A 25,336-nucleotide genomic window follows, 5' to 3' on the forward strand; every position below is an offset into this window, starting at 1 on the left:
TATATATATATATATATATATATATATATATATATATATATATATATATATATATATATATATATATATATATATTTATATATATATACACACATACATATACATATATATAAAATGGGTATTTCTGTCTGTCATTCCGTCGTACATTTTTTTTCCTTTTATGGAAGGTTTTTTGTAGAGAATAAATGACGAAAAACACTTAATTGAACGATTTAAAAGAGGAGAAAACACGATAAAAAAAAAGAAAATCAAATTTTGAAACATAGTTTATGTTCAATTTCGACTCTTTAATATGCAAAATTAAACCGAAAATAACGAAAAGAAAAACTAGCTAATTCGAATCTTTTTGAGAAAATTAAAAAAATAATTCATGGAACATCATTAATAATTTTTCCTGATTAAGATTCATTTTAGAAAATTTTGATTACATGTTTTAAGTAGGTTAAAATCCAATCTGCACTTTGTTAGAATATATAACAAATTGGACCAAGCTATATTTCTAACAAAGACAAATCATTATTTCTTCTAGATTTTCCAGAACAAAAATTTGAAAAGAAATTCAAAAGACTTTGAAATAAGATTTAAATTTGATTCTACAGATTTACTAGAACATTAAACCGAAAATAATGAAGAGAAAAACTAACTAATTCGAATCTTTGTGAAAAAATAAAAAAAATAATTCATGAAACATCATTAGTAATTTTCCTGATAAAGATTAATTTTAGAATGTTGATGACATGTTTTAAATAGGTTAAAATCCAATCTGGACTTTGATAGAATATATAACAAATTGGACCAAGCTATATTTCTAACAAAGAAAAATCATTATTTCTTCTAGATTTTCCAGAATTTTTTTTAAAAATTAAATTCAAAATACTTTGAAATAAGACTTAAATTTGATACTACAGATTTTCTAGATTTGCCAGAATATTTTTTTTTAATTTTAACCATAATAAGTCTGAAGAAATATTTCACAAATATGCTTCGTCGAAAAAACAGAAGCTAAAATGAAGAATTACATTAAAATGTATTTATCATTCTTTACAAAAAAAACAAAATACTTGAACATTGACTTAAATTGTCAGGAAAGAAGAAGAAGGAATTCAAAAGGTAAAAAGGTATATGTGTTTAAAAATGCTAAAATCATTTTTAAGGTTGTATTTTTTTCTCTAAAATTGTCTGACTGAAAGTTATAAGAAGCAAAGTAAAAAAAATAAATGAATTTATTTAAACAAGTGAACTCTCAGAATGATAAATGGGGAGCAAAGCGAGACCAGCTTGCTAGTAAATAAATAAAAAATAAAAAAATAGAGGCAGCTCACTGGTTAGTGCTGCTATTTGATCTATTATTTGAACAGGCCAGCGGGCTACTCTTCTGGTCCTTATGGGCTACCTGGTGCCCGCGGGCACCGCGTTGGTGACCCCTGCCCTAAACTGACAGGAAGTGGTTGGTCCATAATTACAAAAATAATGAAAAACATGCAATTAATCAAATACTTGCCAATATTTGTAACCGAAAGTGATGCCTGAATTATTGATAAACGCTACTTTATCATATAGTATAATAATTATCGATAGTAATAATTATTATTTTTTTTTACTTGCCTGATGAACCTAAATTGTTTACGACAGTAATATCATCGAAAGTAATAATTATTTAATAATATTTATTACGCAGATGCATATTACTGCATCTGCGTAATAAATGCATCATATTGCAGTTCAACGTTGTTTTTATTATATGTAAGGTTTTTATATGCATTTTTTTAATCTATCATTTTTAAAAATGTTAACAATTGCATCACAATGTTTTTCATTTTTTTAACGTTTTTTTTAACGCTTTTTAAATGCATCGCAATGCAGGAAAGGGTTTTATGGCTTTATTGAGTTTTTTGATTTTTTTTTTTTTTTTTACGTTTTTTAAGCATCACATTTAGGTCAATGTATTTAAATATATACTTTAAAGATTTGATATGCATCATAATGCAAAACATTTTTTAAGTAAATTTTATATGCAATATGAAATCACATATTGTTTATAACAGTATTAGTTCATCGAAAGTAATAATTATGTATTAATATTTATTACTCAGATGCATATTTTGTAACTGGAAGTGACACCTGATGAACTCACATATTGTTTATAACAGTATTAGTTCATCGAAAGTAATAATTATTTAATAATATTTATTACTCAGATGTATATTTTGTAACCGGAAGTGACGCCTGATGAATTCACACATACATTGTTTAGAACGGTATTATTTAATTGAAAATAGTAATTATTTAATGATATTTTATTACCTAGATGTATATTTTGTAACCGGAAGTAATGCCTGATGAACGCATAAATATATTATTTAGAACAGTATTATGTCATCGAAAGTAATAACTATTTTACAATATTTATTACCCATATGCATATTTTGAAACCGGAAGTGACGCTTGGACAAACTCATAAATATACAGTTTAGAACAGTATAATTTATTTGAAAATATCTAATTCAATTATCTAATAATATTTACTACCAAACTGTATCATTTCTAACCGGAAGTGACCCATAAATATATTTGCAACAGTAATATCATCGAAAATAATATTTATCTGATAAAATTTATTACCCGGATGCATATTTTGAAACCGGAAGTGACGCCTAATAAACTCATCTATTGTTTATAACAGTATTATTTAATCAAAAATAGTAATTCACTAATATTTATTACCCAGATGTATATTTTGTAAACGGAAGTGACGCCTGATGAACACATAAATGTAATGTTTATCACAGTATTCTCATCGAAAATAATAGTTATCTAATGATCCTTATTACCCAGGTGCATATTTTGTGACCGGAAGTGACGCCTGATGAACCCGTTCATATATTGTTTTGTTATTGAATCGAAAATTATAATTATTCAACAATATTTATTACCCAGATGCATATTTTGTGAGCGGAAGTGATGCTTGATGAATCCATAAATATATTGTTTATTACAGTATTATTATAATCAATAAGATAATGTTTTAGTAATATATATATATACATATATATACATATACATATATATATATATATATATATATATATATATATATATATATATATATATATATATATATATATATATATATATATATATATATATATATATATATATTACCTGCCAAGATGTATATTGTGTAACCGGAAGAGACGCTTAATGAGGCGGTATAGCTCGGTTGGTAGAGTGGCCGTGCCAGCAACTTGAGGGTTCCAGGTTCGAACCCTGCTTCCGCCATCCTAGTCACTGCCGTTGTGTCCTGGGGCAAGACCCTTTACCCACCTGCTCCCAGTGCCACTCACACTGGTTTGAATGTAAATTCACTTAATTTCACTGATTAACCATAATATATTGCTATCTTCTATAAAATAGTTATTTAATAATATGTATTACCTACCAAGATGTATATTTTGTAACCGGAAGTGACCCTTGAGGAATCCATAATAGCTTCTTTCTTATATTATTTATTACAGTATTAATATGATCGAAACATAATTGTTAATATTTAATAAAGCATGTCATTATTATAATACATGATTATAAAACAATTTTAAAATCCTTTTATTTTTAAAACAAAGGTTTTTTTTCATTGTGGGCTATAAAAAATGATTAACTATGCAGAAATCAAACATAATTTAAAACATGCAATCAACCAAATAACTGCCATTATGTATAATTTGTAACCCGAACTGATGCCCTGATGAAGTGTTACTTTTTAATGTTTTGTACGGTATTATCATGAAAAATTATTTAATAATGATTATGAATTGATAACAATAACAATCATTAAAAAAAAAATAATAATCAGTACAACAAAAACTATTTAGAAAAAGTATTTAATTGAATAGTATAGATTAGAAAGTACTTTATTGATCCCTGGGGGAAATTCAGCACCACAGTTTGCTCACAATAAACAACAATAATAATAATAATAAATAATATATGACATATATTTTATATATATGATATATAATTTATGGATAATATAAATATATTGTACATATATTCTACATTTAAGTGCAGTCAAGGAACATATGCATTATACGGTCTGATAGCTGTCGGTATGAAGGACCTCCTGTGTCGTTCCGTGTTACATTTTGGGAGACTGAGCTTTCCACTGAACGTGCTCATTCTCTCCGCAAGGTCCGAGTGTAGTGGGTGGGAGGGGTTGTCCATAATTTGCTAGACTTCTCCTCTCTGACACCACCGCCAGAGAGTCCAGCTCCACTCCCACCACGTTACTGGCCTTCTCTACCAACTTGTCCAGTCTGTTCGCGTCCCTCACTTTTTTTGGTGCTATCAAAAAACATTATGAAAATAGTTAATGATGACAACAAAAAAATCACTGGCTGTATTCAGCAGGGGCCCCGCTAGGGATTTTGGGCCCCATGACGAGAATCTTTACAGGGCCCCCAACACAGCGGCAACATTTTTTGATGCTATTTTACATACAATTATGCATTTTAATGGTATTTTTGACTATCATTACCATATTTTTGAAAGAAGAACAGCATCATTAGAGGGCCCTCCCTCCATCATGGGCTCCTAGAATCTGTCTCCTTTACCCCCCCCTTTTCGGCGCCCCTGGTATGCAGATATATTATTTATTTACCACGATTTGTACAAGTACTGTATCAGTGTGTGTATGTATATAGGCCGATTTACCGCGATGGAGGCGTCTTTCCTCGTGACGTCATTCATACGGAAGTGAGGAAAAGATAGATCCATATACCTTTTTTTTTTATTGGTAAAAGCATTCCACAAGAAAAAATACTGTTTATTTTCTTTTTTATATATATACAAGTTTTAATTTATTTTATATGTTTTTTTTTAAATTTTTTTTTTTTTAATTTGGGGTTTTATCGTCGTTTGTTTTTCTTATGTGATATGGACTCCCCTGGGTCTAAAATAAAATGACAATAAATAAATAAATAAATAAATAAATAAATAAGTAAAATAAAAAATCCACGACGTCATCGATTGAGGGGTGGCAAATGGACCGGAAGTGATGGTCGGCTGTTAATGAGGATAAATATGGCTAATAGATAGATGATAGATAATAGATACAAATGATTTAACCTTCCGCTGCACGCGTGCGACGTGCAGGCCTCAATTCAATAAAGATGAAAAATGAGCGATAATAAAAGCGGACACGCGGAGGGGAGGAGGGAGAAAAAAAAAACAAATTTAATATATCACCGTTTTATTACGCACTTATTTCACTTTGGGCGCGAATGGAGATATGTCTTTGCTGCGGGGAAGCATAAAAATCAATTGTGCGCATGCTCGGCCTGCCGCTGCTGCTCTCCTATTATTATCATACTTATTATTATTGGCTGCTTTGTAAAAAGACCACGACACGCGTGTCACTTTTGTTCAATAAACTCCTTAGCAGCGGGAGATCGTTGCTTTATTTCGCTTTTGTCGAACACCAAATGCATCGATAATGATGGCGTTTTTTAATAAAGCTCGTCGGTAAATGTTTGCTCTGTTGCGCGCGCCTCTTTGCGCGCGTAATTAAAATGTGCTCAAAGTTCATATCTGAAGTCATCATTTTCAATGACGCGCAAATTAATAACAATAAAAGGATGAGATTAAAAATAGAAGAGGTGCATCAAAATAATAATCATGTTCATAAATGCTGACGGCGCACGCGAGGGTTATTCGGGCGTGTTTTGTTATTGTTGGAATGTTTGAATGATTTCCCAGCACTTTAATTAATACAAAAAATTAATTCACCGTAAGGAGCAGGAATATCAAATCGTATTATTCTTCTGTGTTTTAAATACGTATATTAAGATTATTGTTGTTTTTTTAAACTAAAAATTATATTTTTTGTTAATATATTGACTGTTGATGCATTCAAATAATGCAGGTTGTATGCGAAAATATGTAATAAACGTTCAACTTTCATCAGAACTTTTACCAAAATGAGCAATTTATGTTTTATGTTGAAAGGCCTACTGAAATGAGATTTTCTTATTTAAACGGGGATAGCAGGTCCATTCTGTATCATACTTGATCATTTCACGAGATTGCCATATTTTTGCTGAAAGGATTTAGTAGAGAACATTGACGATAAAGTTCGCAACTTTTGGTCGCTAATAAAAAAAACCTTGCCTTTACCGGAAGTAGCAGACAATGACGTCACCCGTGCGAGGGCTCCTCACATTGTTTCTAATGGGAGCCTCCAGCAGCAAGAGCTATTCGGACCGAGAAAACAACAATTTCCCCATTAATTTGAGCGAGGATATTAATTCGTGGCTGAGGATATTAATAGGGAAGGACTAGAAAAAAAAAAGTTAAAAAGTAAAAAAAAAAAAAGGCGATTGCATTGGGAGCGATTCAGATGTTTTTAGACACATTTAGACATACTAGGATATGTCTGGGAAATCCCTTATCTTTCTATTGTGTTGCTAGTGTTTTAGTGAGATTAAATAGCACCTGATAGTCGGAGGGGTGTGTCCACGGGTGTGTTGACGCAGTTTCTGATGGAAGTCACGGCAGCTGCATGGACGGCGCAAGCTCCGCAGATCTCCGGTAAGAGGCGACTTTTTACCACAATTTTCTCACCGAAACCTACCGGTTGACAAGTGGTCGGGATCCATGTTCGCTTGACCGCTCTGATCCATAGTAAAGCTTCACTTCCGGGTATTTTAAACAAGGAAACACCGTGCGTTTGTGTGGCTAAAGGCTAAAGCTTCCCACCTCCATCTTTCTACTTTGACTTCTCCATTATTAATTGAAAAAAATGCAAAAGATTCAGCAACACAGAAGTCCAGAATACTGTGTAATTATGCGATGAAAAGAGACGATTTTTAGCCGCAAGTGGTGCTGCGCTAATATGTCCCCTCCAACCTGAGAGGTCACGCGCACGCGTCATCATTCCGCGACGTTTTCAACAAGAAACTGCGCGGGAAATTTAAAATTGTAATTTAGTAAACTAAAAAGGCCGTATTGGCATGTGTTGCAATGTTAATATTTCATCATTGATATATAAACTATCAGACTGTGTGGTCGGTAGTAGTGGGTTTCAGTAGGCCTATGAACTATATTTCATTTTATGGAAATTCGGATTTTGCTTTCCAGGGCTCAACATTCCTAATATTTCGAGTGTGATACTGTAGTGAACATGAACGTTAAACTGATGTCACACTGTCTATGATGACGTCATTCGCGTGTGCTGTGCCTAATATTGTGGCCTTGTTGAACAGAATATGTGCAATGAGCATTTTTTCTGACGCAATAAAAATGCTAATTAAGACATTATTGTGTGTGTGCGTGTGTGCGCGTGCGTTTGTGTGTGTGCATGTGTGTGTTTGCCCAAAGGCTTTGCCTGCGGTTGTCTGCTGTGATGAATGTTTGTCTTCAGGCGATGCTGCTTCTCCTGTCTGCTAATAAAGAAGAACATCATTTGTCACACTTAGCTGCTGCCTCATATATTAGTTACATTGCCTGCATGGCATACTACATGGCGTACTACATGGTATAATACATGGTGTAAAACGTGGTACAAAACGTTGCATACCACATGGTATACTACAAGGTGTACTACATGGTATAATACATGGTGTAAAATGTGGTACAAAACGTTGCATACCACATGGTATACTACAAGGTGTACTGCATGGTATGCTACATGACATGGTGTACTTGAAATAATGCAGGGTGTAATGCATGGTATACTGCATGGTATATTGCATGGTATGCTACATGGTGTACTACATGGCATGCTACATGGTGTACTACATGGTATACGGTATGGTATACTATATGGTAAACTGCATGGTATACTACATGGTACACATGATATAATGCATGGTGTAATGCATGGTATACTGCATGGCATACTACATGGTATAATGCATGGTACACTACATGGTACACTACATGGAATTCTACATGGTATACTACATGGTATAAATGGTATACTATGTGCTATATTGCATAGTATATTACTATATGGTATATTACATGGTGTACTTTGTGGTAAACTACAGGGCATATTGCATGGTATGCTACGTAGTGTACTACATGGTATACTGCGTAGTATTCTGCATAGTATACTACATAGTATACGGTATGGTATACTACATGGTAAACTGCATGGTATACTACATGATATACTACATGGTATGCATGATATAATGCATGGTGTAATGCATGGTATACTGCATGGCATACTACATGGTATAATGCATGGTATACTACATGTTACACTACATGGAATTCTACATGGTACACTACATGGTATAAATGGTATACTATGTGGTATATTGTATAGTATATTACTAGATGGTATATTACATGGTATACAATGTGGTAAACTACATGGTATAATGCATGGTATACTACGGTATACTGCATAGTATTCTGCATGGTATACCACATGGTATACTGCATGGTGTATTACATGGTATACTACTTTGTTTATATTACATGGTATACTGAATTGTAGAATGGTATAGTACATGATATACTACATGGTATAACAAATGGTGCACTGAATGTATACATGCATGGTATACCGATTTGTGTACTACATGGTATACTGTATGATGTGCTACTGGTATACTACATTGTATAGTGTAATGTAGAATTGTGTAGCACATAGTGTACTACATGGTATACTACATTGTATATTACATGATGGTATACTGCATTGTATTCTGACTGGCAAACCGCATGTGATACAACATTGTAGCAGTGTATACTGCATGGTATACTACATTGTTGCATTGTATCCTGCATATTATACTACATGGTATACTGCGTCGTATACTCCATTGTAGCATTGTATACAGCATAGTATACTAAATGATGTACCACATGATATATTACATGACATACTGCACGGTATAGCTCATTGTTTACTGCATGGTATACTGCATTGTATATGTGAATGTGTGTGTGTATGTGTATATATATATATATATATATATAAATATATATATATGTATATATATATATATTTATATATATATATATATATTTGACACCAGCATGAGTAATATTAAAGCTTTTGACTATTTTGAAACACAATTGTGTAAAATGAACCCTTCTACTATGAGAACATGTAAGAAAAATTAAACAAAAATACTATGCTGTATTTGAATTAAAGTATTTAGCATAATTTGTAATAAAGTGTTCAATACATATTTAGATCATTTTCTTTGAATTATTTTATTTTACATATTTATTTTAAATATTTTTTTAACTCCTTTATTTTTAGGAGGGGAATTTTGTTTTTTCTCTAAAATCGATGTTTTTGTTTTTTTTCTCTTTATGTGCCTTTTGCTCAACAACACCGCAAAAAATATTTTAGTTTTTTTGGGTTGCGTTTTTACCACAGGGTTGTCAAATTTAATGCTTTATTTCAAGCGATTAATCCCCCCAAAATATATCATTATTCATATACAAACACAGCTCTGGTGAACATTTGTCATCATGTGGTGTGGAGCACAATAATAATAAGGTGGGTGCAGGTGTGCATGCAGGAGGAAGTGTCGCAAGAACTGCAGCTGTCTGTTGGCAAAAAACCTTTTTGGTTGACGGATGAAGGATTTGGAGATAAAAAGTCTACCCTCAAAATTATTTGTAATAAAAGCTGTCAAGACTTTAGTGTGATCGACCTTGTCATCCGTAAAGATCTCAGCTCGCTTTCATTTTAGGCATCAAATATGACTTCACTTTGTCATCTTGTCTGTGATGATGAATCCATCAATTTTAAGTCAAAATAACCGTCAGAATTTTACTGTAAAAATGAATGGTACAGTTTTTCTATTTTTAGTCTTGCTCTGAAAAAATGGTTGTATGCATCATGGTTGAAAAAATGGCATGATGTTGCCTGAATTTTACAATAAAAATAACAGTGGAATCGTTCATTAATTTACTGTAATGTAATGTAAAAACAACAAATGTAAATGTAAATATAGATGTATGCATATAGCTATAGACCTGAATATGTGTAAATATATATGTATATGTGTAGATATAGATGTATATGTGTAGATATATATGTATGTATATGTAGATTTAGATGTATAGGTGTAGATATAGATGTGTATAGTATGTGTAGATATAGATGTATAAGTGTAGATATAGTTGTGTAAAAATAGATGTTTCAGTGTGTGGATATAGATGTCCATATGTGTAAATACAGATGTATATTTATATGTGTATATATTGATGTGTATACGTGTAGATATAGTTGTGTGTATGTGTAGATAAATATGTAAATGTGTAGATATAAATGTGTATATATGTAGATTATGATGTAAATTAGGAAATATAAATGTATTAGTTGTAGATGTAGATGTGTATATGTGTAGATTAAGATTTAAACATGTAGATATAGATGTGTATACGTGTAGATAAAGATGTGTATGTGTAGATATAATGTAGATGTGTAAAAGTGTAGATAAATGTGTATATGTGTAGATATAGATGTAAATGCGTTGATATATACGTATAAAATGTAGATATAAATGTGTATAAGTGTAGATAGAGATGTAAATGTGTTGATATAGATGTAAATGTGTAGATATAGATGTGTATATGTCTCGATAAAGGTGTGTAAATGTAGATGTATATGTATGTTTAGATATAGATGTACATGTGTTTATATATATGTGTAACTGTGCAGATATAGATGTGTATACATGTGTAGATAAATATGTACATGTATATACTGTATATCAATGTACATGTGTAGATATGAATGTATATGTGTAGAAATAGATGTATGTGTAGATATAGATGTACATGTGTAGATATAGATCAGAATAAGAATCAGAAATACTTTAATAATCCCAGAGGGAAAATTAATGTGTAAATGTGTAGATATAGATGTGTACATGTGTAGATATAGATGTATACGTGTAGATATAGATGTGTACATGTAAAGATAAAGATGTAAATGTGTACATATAGATGTGCATATGTCTGGATGAAGATGTAAATGTGTAGATATAGATGTATTAGGTGTAGATATAGATGTGTACATGTGTAGATAAAGATGTCAATGTGTAGATATAGATGTATTATGTGTAGATATAGATGTGTATACGTGTAGGTAAAGATGAAAATATGAAGATATAATGTAAATGTGTAAATGTGTAGATAAATATGTACATGTGTAGATATAGATGTGTACATGTATAGATATTGATGTATTACGTGTAGATATGAATGTGTAGATATAGATGTATTAGGTGTAGATATAGATGTGTACATGTGTAGATAAAGATCTAAATGTGTAGATATAGATGTATTATGTGTAGATATAGATGTGTATACATGTAGGTAAAGATGAAAATATGAAGATATAATGTAAATGTGTAGATAAATATGTACATGTGTAGATATAGATGTGTACATGTATAGATATTGATGTATTACGTGTAGATATGAATGTGTATATGTGTTAAGATGTTAATGTGTAGATATAGATGCAAATGTGTATATGTAGTTGTGTATACATTTAGATAGAGGTATGTAGATGAGATGTATATGTGTAGTTATAGATGTATGTTTAGATATAGATGTTTATGTGTAGATATAGATGTGTAAATGTGTAGATAAAGATACATATATAGATGTACATGTGTGGATTTAAATGTATGTGTCGATATAGATGTATATGTAGATATAGATGTACATGTATAGATGTGTAAATGTTTAGACATGGATGTGTATATGTGAAGATAAAGATATATATATATATATATATATATATAGATGTACTTATACATCTATATATTTATATATATATATATATATATATATATATATATAGATGTATATGTAGATATATGTGTGGATGTGTAGATATAGATGTGTAAAAGTGTAGATAAACATGTATATATATATATATATATATATATATATATAGACCCAAGATGGCGGTGCCCGGACGGGCTGCGCTCTTGAGGGGCTCTTGCTAAAGATGGAACATTTGGCAGAAATACCGGACAATTCCACAGACTTTATGGCTGGCTCACATCGTGGTCACTCCGTGATCACGTACGACCGCCAGACACTTCTGGATGTGGACATATCAGGCCGTTTTGGACTGATAGACGCGTGCGTGCTAAACATGCTAACTAGCATGGGAATATGTCGGCGGCTACATCCAGCGGCCTGTGAAGCAGGGGAGTCTAGTAGCAGCGGGGGCCGTCTACGGAGCAGACGCCAGCGGTGTGATCGGAAACGCGGATGTCGAGCGGGGCTAAAAACAAAGCAGAAGGCTAATTCCCACAGAACACCACTTTCCTCCATCCCGAAGACGGATTTAGATGGAAAATGCGAGACTACTGGTCTGGGTAAGGAGTCAGTTAAATTAGAACAAGTTTTTTCTGCTTTGAGTGTTTCAGAGTTGGACATGTGTTTTACTGAGGTGGCTAACTATGATGCGTGCAGTTTATCAAAGCAACAAACAAACAATCGGAAAATCCCCGTTACTGAGGTGGCTAACCATGATGTGTGCAGTTTATCAAAGCAACAAACAAACAGTCGGAAAATCCCCGTTACTGAGGTGGCTAACCATGATGCGTGCAGTTTATCAAAGCAACAAACAAACAATCGGAAAATTCCTGTCGTATCAATTCCTAGATATGGTCGTAACTATACTAAATGCACTGGGCATAATAAACACAACATTATTAATATTGCTACTACGGATAATTTGATCAAAAACTCCCTAAAACAGCCCACTACCTATAATATAGGTTTTTTAAAAATAAGATCATTGTCTCCTAAAACGTTGTTAGTTAATGATATTATCAGAGACAACAATCTTAACGTCATCGGTCTCAGCGAAACCTGGCTTAAACCAAACGACTTTTTTGCGCTAAATGAGGCATGTCCTCCTAACTTTACACATGCGCATATTGCCCGTCCACTCAAAAGGGGTGGGGGGGTCGCAGTAATATCCAACGAAAACTTTAACCTTAGTCCTAACATAAATAATAAATATAAATCGTTTGAGGTGCTTACTATGAGGTCTGTCACACCACTGCCTCTACACCTGGCTGTTATCTACCGCCCCCCAGGGCCCTATTCGGACTTTATCAATGAATTCTCAGAGTTCGTTGCTGATCTAGTGACACACGCCGATAATATAATCATAATGGGGGACTTTAATATCCATATGAATACCCCATCGGACCCACCGTGCGTAGCGCTCCAGACTGTAATTGATAGCTGTGGTCTCACACAAATAATAAATGAACCCACGCATCGCAACGGTAATACGATAGACCTAGTGCTTGTCAGGGGCATCACCGTTTCCAAAGTTACGATACTCCCGTATACTAAAGTATTGTCCGATCATTACCTTATAAAATTCGAGGTTCAGACGCATGTTCGTCAAACTAATAATAATAATAACTGCTATAGCAGCCGCAACATTAATACAGCCACAATGACAACTCTTGCTGACCTACTGCCCTCGGTAATGGCACCATTCCCAAAGTATGTGGGCTCTATTGATAACCTCACTAACAACTTTAACGACGCCCTGCGCGAAACCATTGATAACATAGCACCGCTAAGGTTAAAAAAGGCTCCAAAAAAACGCACCCCGTGGTTTACAGAAGAAACTAGAGCTCAGAAATTATTATGTAGAAAGCTGGAACGCAAATGGCGCACGACTAAACTTGAGGTGCACCATCAAGCATGGAGTGATGGTTTAATAACTTATAAACGCATGCTTACCTTAGCTGAAGCTAAATATTACTCAAATCTCATCCACCGTAATAAAAACGATCCTAAATTTTTGTTTAGTACGGTAGCATCGCTAACCCAACAAGGGACTCCTTCCAGTAGCTCAACCCACTCAGCTGATGACTTTATGCAATTCTTTAGTAAGAAAATTGAAGTCCTTAGAAAGGAGATTAAAGACAATGCGTCCCAACTACAACGGGGTTCTATTAACACTGACACGATTGTATATACGGCGGATACTGCCCTCCAAAATAGTTTCTCTCGTTTTGAGGAAATAACATTAGAGGAATTGTTACAACGTGTAAATGGAATAAAACAAACAACATGTTTACTTGACCCTCTTCCTGGGAAACTGATCAAGGAGCTCTTTGTATTATTAGGCCCATCAGTGCTAAATATTATAAACTTATCACTCTCCTCGGGCACTGTTCCCCTAGCATTCAAAAAAGCGGTTATACATCCTCTTCTTAAAAGACCTAACCTCGATCCTGACCTCATGGTAAACTACCGACCGGTATCTCACCTTCCCTTTATTTCAAAAATCCTTGAAAAAATTGTTGCGGAGCAGTTAAATGAACACTTAGCGTCTAACAATCTATGTGAAACCTTTCAATCCGGTTTCAGGGCAAATCACTCCACGGAGACAGCCCTCGCAAAAATGACTAATGATCTATTGCTAACGATGGATTCTGATGCGTCATCTATGTTGCTGCTCCTCGATCTTAGCGCTGCTTTCGATACCGTCGATCATAATATTTTATTAGAACGTATCAAAACACAAATTGGTATGTCAGACTTAGCCCTGTCTTGGTTTAACTCTTATCTTACTGATAGGATGCAGTGTGTCTCCCATAACAATGTGACCTCGGACTACGTTAAGGTAACGTGTGGAGTTCCCCAGGGTTCGGTCCTTGGCCCTGCACTCTTCAGCATCTACATGCTGCCGCTAGGTGACATCATACGCAAATACAGTATTAGCTTTCACTGTTATGCTGATGACACCCAACTCTACATGCCCCTAAAGCTGACCAACACGCCGGATTGTAGTCAGCTGGAGGCGTGTCTTAATGAAATTAAACAATGGATGTCCGCTAACTTTTTGCAACTCAACGCCCAAAAAACGGAAATGCTGATTATCGGTCCTGCTAGACACCGAACTCTATTTAATAATACAACTCTAACATTTGACAACCAAACAATTATACAAGGCGACACGGTAAAGAATCTGGGTATTATCTTCGACCCAACTCTCTCCTTTGAGGCACACATTAAAAGCGTTACTAAAACGGCCTTCTTTCATCTCTGTAACATCGCTAAAATTCGCTCCATTCTGTCCACTAAAGACGCTGAGATCATTATCCATGCGTTTGTTACGTCTCGCCTCGACTACTGTAACGTATTATTTTCGGGTCTCCCCATGTCTAGCATTAAAAGATTACAGTTGGTACAAACTGCGGCTGCTAGACTTTTGACAAGAACAAGAAAGTTTGATCACATTACGCCTGTACTGGCTCACCTGCACTGGCTTCCTGTGCACTTAAGATGTGACTTTAAGGTTTTACTACTTACGTATAAAATACTACACGGTCTAGCTCCATCTTATCTTGCCGATTGTATTGTACCATATGTCCCGGCAAGAAATCTGCGTTCAAAGGACTCCGGCTTATTAGTGATTCCCAAAGCCCAAAAAAAGTCTGCGGGCTATAGAGCATTTTCCGTTCGGGCTCCAGTACTCTGGAATGCCCTTCCGGTAACAGTTCGCGATGCCACCTCAGTAGAAGCATTTAAGTCTCACCTTAAAACTCATTTGTATACTCTAGCCTTTAAATAGACTCCCTTTTTAGACCAGTTGATCTGCCGTTTCTTTTCTTTTTCTTCTAGGTCCCACTCTCCCGTGTGGAGGGGGTCCGGTCCGATCCGGTGGCCATGTACTGCTCGCCTGTGTATCGGCTGGGGACATCTCTGCGCTGCTGGTCCGCCTCCGCTTGGGATGGTTTCCTGCTGGCTCCGCTGTGAACGGGACTCTCGCTGCTGTGTCTTGGATCCTCTTTGGACTGGACTCTCGCGACTGTGTTGTATCCATTGTGGATTGAACTTTCACAGTATCATGTTAGACCCGCTCGACATCCATTGCTTTCCTCCTCTCTAAGGTTCTCATAGTCATCATTGTCACCGACGTCCCACTGGGTCATTATTGTCACCAATGTCCCACTGGGTGTGAGTTTTCCTTGCCCTTATGTGGGCCTACCGAGGATGTCGTGGTGGTCTGTGCAGCCCTTTGAGACACTAGTGATTTAGGGCTATATAAGTAAACATTGATTGATTGATATATATATATATATATATAAATAAATAAATAAATAAATGTATGTACATGTGTAGATAAAGATGTACATGTGTAGATATATATGTATGTATGTAGTAATAGATGTGTATAAAAATGTGTATAGATATAGATGTATATATGTAGTTAGAAATGTGTATAAAAATGTGTGTAGATATAGATATAGATGTGAAGTTATAGATGTATTTATAGATGTGTGTAGATAAAGATAGTGATGTACATATCTATATATACATGTGTGTATAATAATATATATGTAGATATAGATGTACATATATATATATATATATATATATAGATCAAGATGTGCATAGCTATAGACGTATGTATGTAGCTATAGATGTGTAAATATATATGTATATACTGTATGTAGATGTGTGTAGATATAGATATATGTGTGGATATAGATGTATATGTGTAGATATCTATATATATGGATGTGTGTAGGTATAGAGGTATATGTGTAGATATAGATGTATATACGTAAATCGAGATGTGTGTAGATATAGATGTATATATGTAAATCGAGATGTGTGTAGATATAGATGTATATATGTAGATCTAGAGGTGTGTAGACATAGATGTATATACAGTATATGTAGCTCTACAGGTGTGTACTTATATATGTAGCTATAGATACATATATATACATATATATATATATATATATAGATGTGTGCAGATATAGATGTGTATGTAGATATAGATACTTGTGTTGATATACATGTATATATGTTGATCTAGATGTGTGTTGATATGGATGTATATATGTAGATGTAGAAATAGATGTATATATGTAAATCTAGAGGTGTGTCCATTTAGATGTGTATGTGTTTATAGATGTAGATATAGATGTATATATGTAGATCTAGATGTGTGTAGATATATATGTAGATATATATGTATATATGTAGCTATAGATGTATAGACAAATATGTATACACTGTATGTAGATGTGTGTAGCTATATGGTGCAGATATGTATGTATGTATGTATGTATGTATAAATATATATATATATATATATATATATATATATACATACATATATATATATATATATATATATATATATATATATATATATACATATATGTGTGTGTGTGTGTAGATATAGATGTGGATGTAGCTATATATATTTGAAGTGATATAAGTGTAAATATGTAGATCTAGATGTGTGTTGATATATATGTAGATTTAGATGTATATATATATAGATCTAGAGGTGTGTAGCTATAGATGCATATATGTAGATGTAGAAATAGATGTATGTATGTTGACCTAGAGGTGTGTAGATTTAGATGTATATGTGGATATAGATGTAGATATAGATGTACTTATGTAGATCTAGATGTGTGTAGATATATATGTAGATTTAGATGTATATATATAGATCTAGAGGTGTGTAGCTATAGATGCATATATGGAGATCCAGAGCTGTGTAGATATAGATGTATATATAGATACGATGCGTGCATCAGAAAAGCCGAGCTCCTTTGTTGCGTTTATTTAGTCCCCGTGGAGCCATGGAGGACAAAATAAATGCTGCATTCGCGGGGTGCAGGAGTCGCCGACTCCTCGCCGCCCTCAGGGGGGAAGCTGGCGCCTCTCTGGCCGCAGCAGACGAAGACAAAGTGGAGAGGAGAGAAGGAGGGAAGGGAAAGATGGGAGGGGGAGTGAAAAAGAAAGTTAAATGGAGGCTGGGGACGAAGAGGATGATGGATGTCTCACTGCTGCTGACCACGTGCACCTCATTACTATACTCCACACAACTTATTATTATTATTATCCATTTTCTACCGCTTGTCCCTTTATTATTATTGTTATTATGGTCCTTACAAGTTGTCCGCCGGAGCTAAAACTATATCGATCGGCCATCAGTGACGTTATTGAGTAAGTCGGTGAGTTCAAAGTGAATTACAGGAGCAGTTCACGGTCCCTCCGGTGAGGCATTTAGGTGAATGTGATTCTGTCGGAGAAAAAGCATCCGTTTCATTTAACGTGATCGCCCTTTTTTTGATCTCGCAGGTGAGAAGAATTAAAGGCCGACTGAAATGAGATTTTCTTATTTAAACGGGGATAGCAGGTCTATTCTATGTGTCATACTTGATCATTGCGCGATATTGCCATATTTTTGCTGAAAGGATTTAGTAGAGAACATCCACAATAAAGTACGCAACATTTGGTGCTAACAAAAAAGCGTTGCCTTTACCGGAAGACGCAGACGATGACGTCACATGTTGATGGATCCTCACATATTCACATTGTTTTTAATGGGAGCTTCTAACAAAAACAGCTATTCGGACTAAGAAAACGACAATTTCCCCATTAATTTGAGCGAGGATGAAAGATTTGTGTTTGACGATATTGATAGCGACGGACTAGGAAAAAAAACAACAAAAAAAACGCGTAAAAAACAAACAAAAAACGATTGCATTGGGACGGATTCAGATGTTTTTAGACACATTTACTAGGATCATTCTGGGAAATCCATTATCTTTCTATTGTGTTGCTAGTGTTTTAGTGAGTTTAATAGTACCTGATAGTCGGAGGTGTGTGTCCACGGCTGTCTTGATGCCAATGTCTCAGCAAAGTCGACGGCAGCTTTATGGACGGGGCAAGCTCAGCTGATCTCCGGTAAGAAGCGACTTTTTACCACAATTTTCTCACCGAAACCTGCTGGTTGACATTCGGTCGGGATCCATTTTCGTTTAACCGTGCTCTGATCCATAGTAAAGTTTCACCTCCAGGAATTTTAAACAAGGAATCCCCGTGTGTTTGTGTGGCTAAAGGCTAAAGCTTCCCAACTCCATCTTTCTACTTTGACTTCTCCAATATTAATTGAACAAATTGCAAAAGATTCAGCAACACAGATGTCCGAAATACTGTGTAATTATGCCGTTAAAGCAGACGACTTTTAGCTGTGTGTGTGTGCAGCGCTCATATTTCCTAACAGCCCGTGACGTCATGCGTACATGTCATCATTACGCGACGTTTTAAAAAAAAAAACTCCCGGCAAATTTAAAATTGCAATTTAGTAAACTAAAAAGGCCGTATTGGCATGTGTTGCAATGTTAATATTTCATCATTGATATATAAACTATCAGACTGCGTGGTGGGTAGTAGTGGGTTTCAGTAGGCCTTTAAGGCTGAGGAGGATCTCATTATGACAAAAATGACTGCGGTCTATCAGTGAATGTTGTTTTAGTATTATCGTAATTTATTGCGATTATTCTTCCGCCATCTTGCTTCCACGCCACGTTCCCGCCATCACGCTTTTACGTGCAGATGTCAATATTTCTACGTCATTGTCACGTCATTGTATGTTAGAAAATACACGATGCTGTAAAAAGAGTCAAGTTTTCCATCCACTTGTCCCTTTATTGCAGATAAATAAACACATGTTGGCTGTGTTGGACACACACGCAGGCGCACAACAACTCTAATTGGCCTATTTTTTTTACTTTCATTTCCGAAGAGGCACATTTATTTCCATATTTCTTCCAGGGCGGCAGTTATTAGTTATCATAAAGCACTTTCACGTATTCATATGTCCTAAATGCGACATGAAAATAAATCGACGTTCTCAGAAAATAATGATGTAAACAACAAAAATAAAGAATATCGTTAATGAGCACATTTCTTTCACACAACAAGCTGATTGGCTGACACAAGAAGATGAAAGGCAGCTGGGAAGCTGATTGGCTGACCGACACTAGAAAAGGGGCGTGCTCTAAGTGCAGGGGAAATGAGAGGACTTAAAAACACAAAAACTAAAGCCTCAAATAAAACATTAAAGGCCTACTGAAATGAGATTTTCTCATTTAAACGGTGATAGCATGTCCATTCTATGTGTCATACTTGATCATTTTGAGATATAGCCATATTTTTACTGAAAGGATTTAGTAAAGAACATCAACTTTTGGTCGCTGATAAAAAAGCCTTGCCTTTACCGGAAGTTGCAGACGATGACGTCACCCGTGTGAGAGCTCCTCACATTCTCACATTGTTTATAATGTGAGCCTCAAGCAGCAAGAGCTATTCCGACCGAGAAAGTGACAATTTCCCCATTAATTTGAGTGAGGATAAAAGATTCATTGGATGAGGAAATTTAGAGTGAAGGACTAGAAAAAAAAAGTAAAAAAAAAAATAAGGCGATTGCATTGGGAGCGATTCAGATGTTTTTAGACACATTTACTAGGATAATTCTGGAAAATCCCTTATCTTTCTATTGTGTTGCTAGTGTTTTAGTGAGTTAAATAGTACCTGATAGTCGGAGGGGTGTGTCCACGGGTGTGTGGACACCAGTCTCTGAGGGAAGTCACGAAGCTGCAGCAGGACAGAAGCTCCTCTGATCTCCGGTAAGAGACAACTTATTACCACAATTTTCTCACCGAAAACTGCCGGGTGACATGTAGTTGGGATCCATGTTCGCTTGACCGGTCTGATCCATAATACAGCTTCACCTCCGGGGATTTTAAACAAGGAAACCCTGTGTTTGTGTGGCTAAAGGCTAAAGCTTCCCGCCTCCATCTTTCTACTTTGACTTCTCTGTTATTAATTGAACAAATTGCAAAAGATTCAGCAACACAGATGTCCAAAATACTGTGTAATTGTGCAATGAAAAGAGACGACTTTTAGCCGTAAGTGGTGCTGGGCTAATATGTCCCCTCCAACCAATAACGTCACAAACACGCGTCATCATTCCGCGACGTTTTCAACAGGAAACTCCGCAGGAAATTTAAAATTGTAATTTAGTAAACTAAAAAGGCCGTATTGGCATATGTTGCAATGTTTATATTTCATCATTGATAAACTATTAGACTGCGTGGTCGGTAGCAGTGGGTTTCAGTAGGCCTTTAAATGCAAGTCAATAATATCCATCTATCCATCCATCCATCCATTTCCTACCGCTTATTCCTTTTGGGGTCGCGGGGGGCGCTGGTGCCTATCTCAGCTACAATCGGGCGGAAATGTATGTAAGTGTTATTATATGTGAATACTGTGTAACTACATGAAATATATGTATGGGTGGTATATGTAGATATCTAATATAAATATCTGTAATAAGTATAACATGTATGCAGAGTATAATATAAATAACATATCTACTTTTTATAACAAATGAGTATGAAATGTGGGTCGGTATGCATGTATGGTTGATAAATTTAGTTATGTAATTTAAATGTATCATTTGTTTGTAATAAGTATTAAATGTATGCACAGTATACAATTATTACCATGTATGTAAATATAATTACATATCAATACTGTATAACATGGGTGTCAAACTCTTGCACGCGGGCCAAATTTGGCCCGCCATGTAATTTCATTTGGCCCTTGAGGCAATTTCAAATTAACATTAGAGCTGGCCCGCCGGTATTATACAGTGGCTGTGCCCAAAGATTCTCAGCCCTAATATGAATATTTATGTCAGTACAGTGTAATAATACAACAAAATCTATCTGTAATCTTTCTTTCTCTGTAAAATCTATATAAGTATATTAACATATATATAATAGCAGGCTATGTGAGTGTAAATAAACACGGATTATTAAAAGTTGTGTAAAAATATGAAAACAACATAAATATATATACTGTATATATGTACATATGTACATACAACAACTTTATATATGTACATATAGAAATACAAATAAGTGTAACACATACAGTCCATAACATGTATGTATTTGTAATAGATGTAACATGTATAGTATAATGATTTATAGGATATAATGTAAGACATTTTAATAACTATTGTAATTTTTTTTTTGAAATATAGATAAATATGTACAGTATACATATGTATGTATGTATGTATGTATGTATGTATGTATGTATGTATGTATGTATAATACACACAGTCTCTAACATGTCTGTATTTGTGATAAGTGTAAAATGTATAATAGCAAGTACAACATATGTGTAAATATAATATTTATCATTATAAATTGTAAAAATATGATTTTCAATGTTTCAAAGTCTTTGTTGCTTTCTGTAGAGGAAACAAGGACACGTTAAGCCTGAGAGAGTATTGTCTGTTTTATTATTATTATTGTTGTTGTTATTATTATTAATGTTATTATCAATATTAGAGCCCCATGCATACTTTCTCTTCATCCAATCAGAAGCAGCGCTTTAAAGAAGCAACACTTATAACCCCTGCATGATGCAAATATTTACACAACAGCAACACAAAGACAACAACACACAGCGTGTGTGAAGTTCAATCAATCAATCAATCAATGTTTACTTATATAGCCCTAAATCACTAGTGTCTCAAAGGGCTGCACAAACCACCACGACATCCTCGGTAGGCCCACATAAGGGCAAGGAAAACTCACACCCAGTGGGACATTGGTGACAATAATGACCCAGTGGGACGTCGGTGACAATAATGACTATGAGAACCTTAGAGAGGAGGAAAGCAATGGATGTCGAGTGGGTCTAACATGATACTGTGAAAGTTCAATCCATAATGGATCCAACACAGTCGCGAGAGTCCAGTCCAAAGCGGATCCAACACAGCAGCGAGAGTCCCGTTCACAACGGAGCCAGCAGGAAACCATCCCAAGCGGAGGCGGACCAGCAGCGCAGAGATGTCCCCAGCCGATACACAGGCGAGCAGTACATGGCCACCGGATCGGACCGGACCCCCTCCACAAGGGAGAGTGGGACATAGAAGAAAAAGAAAAGAAACGGCAGATCAACTGGTCTAAAAAGGGAGTCTATTTAAAGGCTAGAGTATACAAATGAGTTTTAAGGTGAGACTTAAATGCTTCTACTGAGGTGGCATCTCGAACTGTTACCGGGAGGGCATTCCAGAGTACTGGAGCCCGAACGGAAAACGCTTTATAGCCCGCAGACTTTTTTTGGGCTTTGGGAATCACTAACAAGCCGGAGTCCTTTGAACGTAGATTTCTTGCCGGGACATATGGTACAATACAATCGGCAAGATAGGATGGAGCTAGACCGTGTAGTATTTTATACGTAAGTAGTAAAACCTTAAAGTCACATCTTAAGTGCACAGGAAGCCAGTGCAGGTGAGCCAGTACAGGCGTAATGTGATCAAACTTTCTTGTTCTTGTCAAAAGTCTAGCAGCCGCATTTTGTACCAACTGTAATCTTTTAATGCTAGACATGGGGAGACCCGAAAATAATACGTTACAGTAGTCGAGGCGAGACGTAACAAACGCATGGATAATGATCTCAGCGTCTTTAGTGGACAGAATGGACCGAATTTTAGCGATATTACGGAGATGAAAGAAGGCCGTTTTAGTAACGCTTTTAATGTGTGCCTCAAAGGAGAGAGTTGGGTCGAAGATAATACCCAGATTCTTTACCGTGTCGCCCTGTTTAATTGTTTGGTTGTCAAATGTTAGAGTTGTATTATTAAATAGAGTTCGGTGTCTAGCAGGACCGATAATCAGCATTTCCGTTTTTTGGGCGTTGAGTTGCAAAAAGTTAGCGGACATCCATTGTTTAATTTCATTAAGACACGCCTCCAGCTGACTACAATCCGGCGTGTTGGTCAGCTTTAGGGGCATGTAGAGTTGGGTGTCATCAGCATAACAGTGAAAGCTAACACCGTATTTGCGTATGATGCCACCTAGCGGCGGCATGTAGATGCTGAAGAGTGCAGGGCCAAGGACCGAACCCTGGGGAACTCCACACGTTACCTTAACGTAGTCCGAGGTCACATTGTTATGGGAGACACACTGCATCCTATCAGTAAGATAAGAGCTAAACCAAGACAGGGCTAAGTCTGACATAACAATTCGTGTTTTGATACGTTCTAATAAAATATTATGATCGACGGTATCGAAAGCAGCGCTAAGATCGAGGAGCAGCAACATAGATGACGCATCAGAATCCATCGTTAGCAATAGATCATTAGTCATTTTTGCGAGGGCTGTCTCCGTGGAGTGATTTGCTCTGAAACCGGATTGAAAGGTTTCACATAGATTGTTAGACGCTAAGTGTTCATTTAACTGCTCCGCAACAATTTTTTCAAGGATTTTTGAAATAAAGGGAAGGTGAGATACCGGTCGGTAGTTTACCATGAGGTCAGGATCGAGGTTAGGTCTTTTAAGAAGAGGATGAATAACCGCTTTTTTGAATGCTAGGGGAACAGTGCCCGAGGAGAGTGATAAGTTTATAATATTTAGCACTGATGGACCTAATAATACAAAGAGCTCCTTGATCAGTTTCCCAGGAAGAGGGTCAAGTAAGCATGTTGTCTGTTTTATTCCATTTACATGTTGTAACAATTCCTCTAATGTTATTTCCTCAAAACGAGAGAAACTATTTTGGAGGGCAGTATCCGCCGTATATACAATCGTATCAGTGTTAATAGAACCCCGTTGTAGCTGGGACGCATTGTCTTTAATCTCCTTTCTAATGACTTCAATTTTCTTACTAAAGAATTGCATAAAGTCCATGCTTGATGGTGCACCTCAAGTTTAGTCGTGCGCCATTTGCGTTCCAGCTTTCTACATAATAATTTCTGAGCTCTAGTTTCTTCTGTAAACCACGGGGTGCGCTTTTTTGGAGCCTTTTTTAACTTTAGCGGTGCTATGTTATCAATGGTTTCGCGCAGGGTGTTGTTAAAGTTGTTAGTGAGGTTATCAATAGAGACCACATACTTTGGGAATGGTGCCATAACCGAGGGCAGTAGGTCAGCAAGAGTTGTCGTTGTGGCCGTATAAATGTTGCGGCTGCTATAGCAGTTATTATTATTATTAGTTTGACGAACATGCGTCTGAACCTCGAATTTTATAAGGTAATGATCGGACAATACTTTAGTATACGGGAGTATCGTAACTTTGGAGACGGTGATACCCCTGACAAGCACTAGGTCTATCGTATTACCGTTGCGATGCGTGGGTTCATTTATTATTTGTGTGAGACCACAGCTATCAATTACAGTCTGGAGCGCTACGCACGGTGGGTCCGATGGGGTATTCATATGGATATTAAAGTCCCCCATTATGATTATATTATCGGCGTGTGTCACTAGATCAGCAACGAACTCTGAGAATTCATTGATAAAGTCCGAATAGGGCCCTGGGGGGCGGTAGATAACAGCCAGGTGTAGAGGCAGCGGTGTGACAGACTTCATAGTAAGCACCTCAAACGATTTATATTTATTATTTATGTTAGGACTAAGGTTAAAGTTTTCGTTGTATATTACTGCGACCCCCCCACCCCTTTTAAGCGGACG

This window comes from Nerophis ophidion, linkage group LG29 (assembly GCF_033978795.1).
Source record: "Nerophis ophidion isolate RoL-2023_Sa linkage group LG29, RoL_Noph_v1.0, whole genome shotgun sequence".
In the NCBI taxonomy this organism is placed as follows: domain Eukaryota; kingdom Metazoa; phylum Chordata; class Actinopteri; order Syngnathiformes; family Syngnathidae; genus Nerophis; species Nerophis ophidion.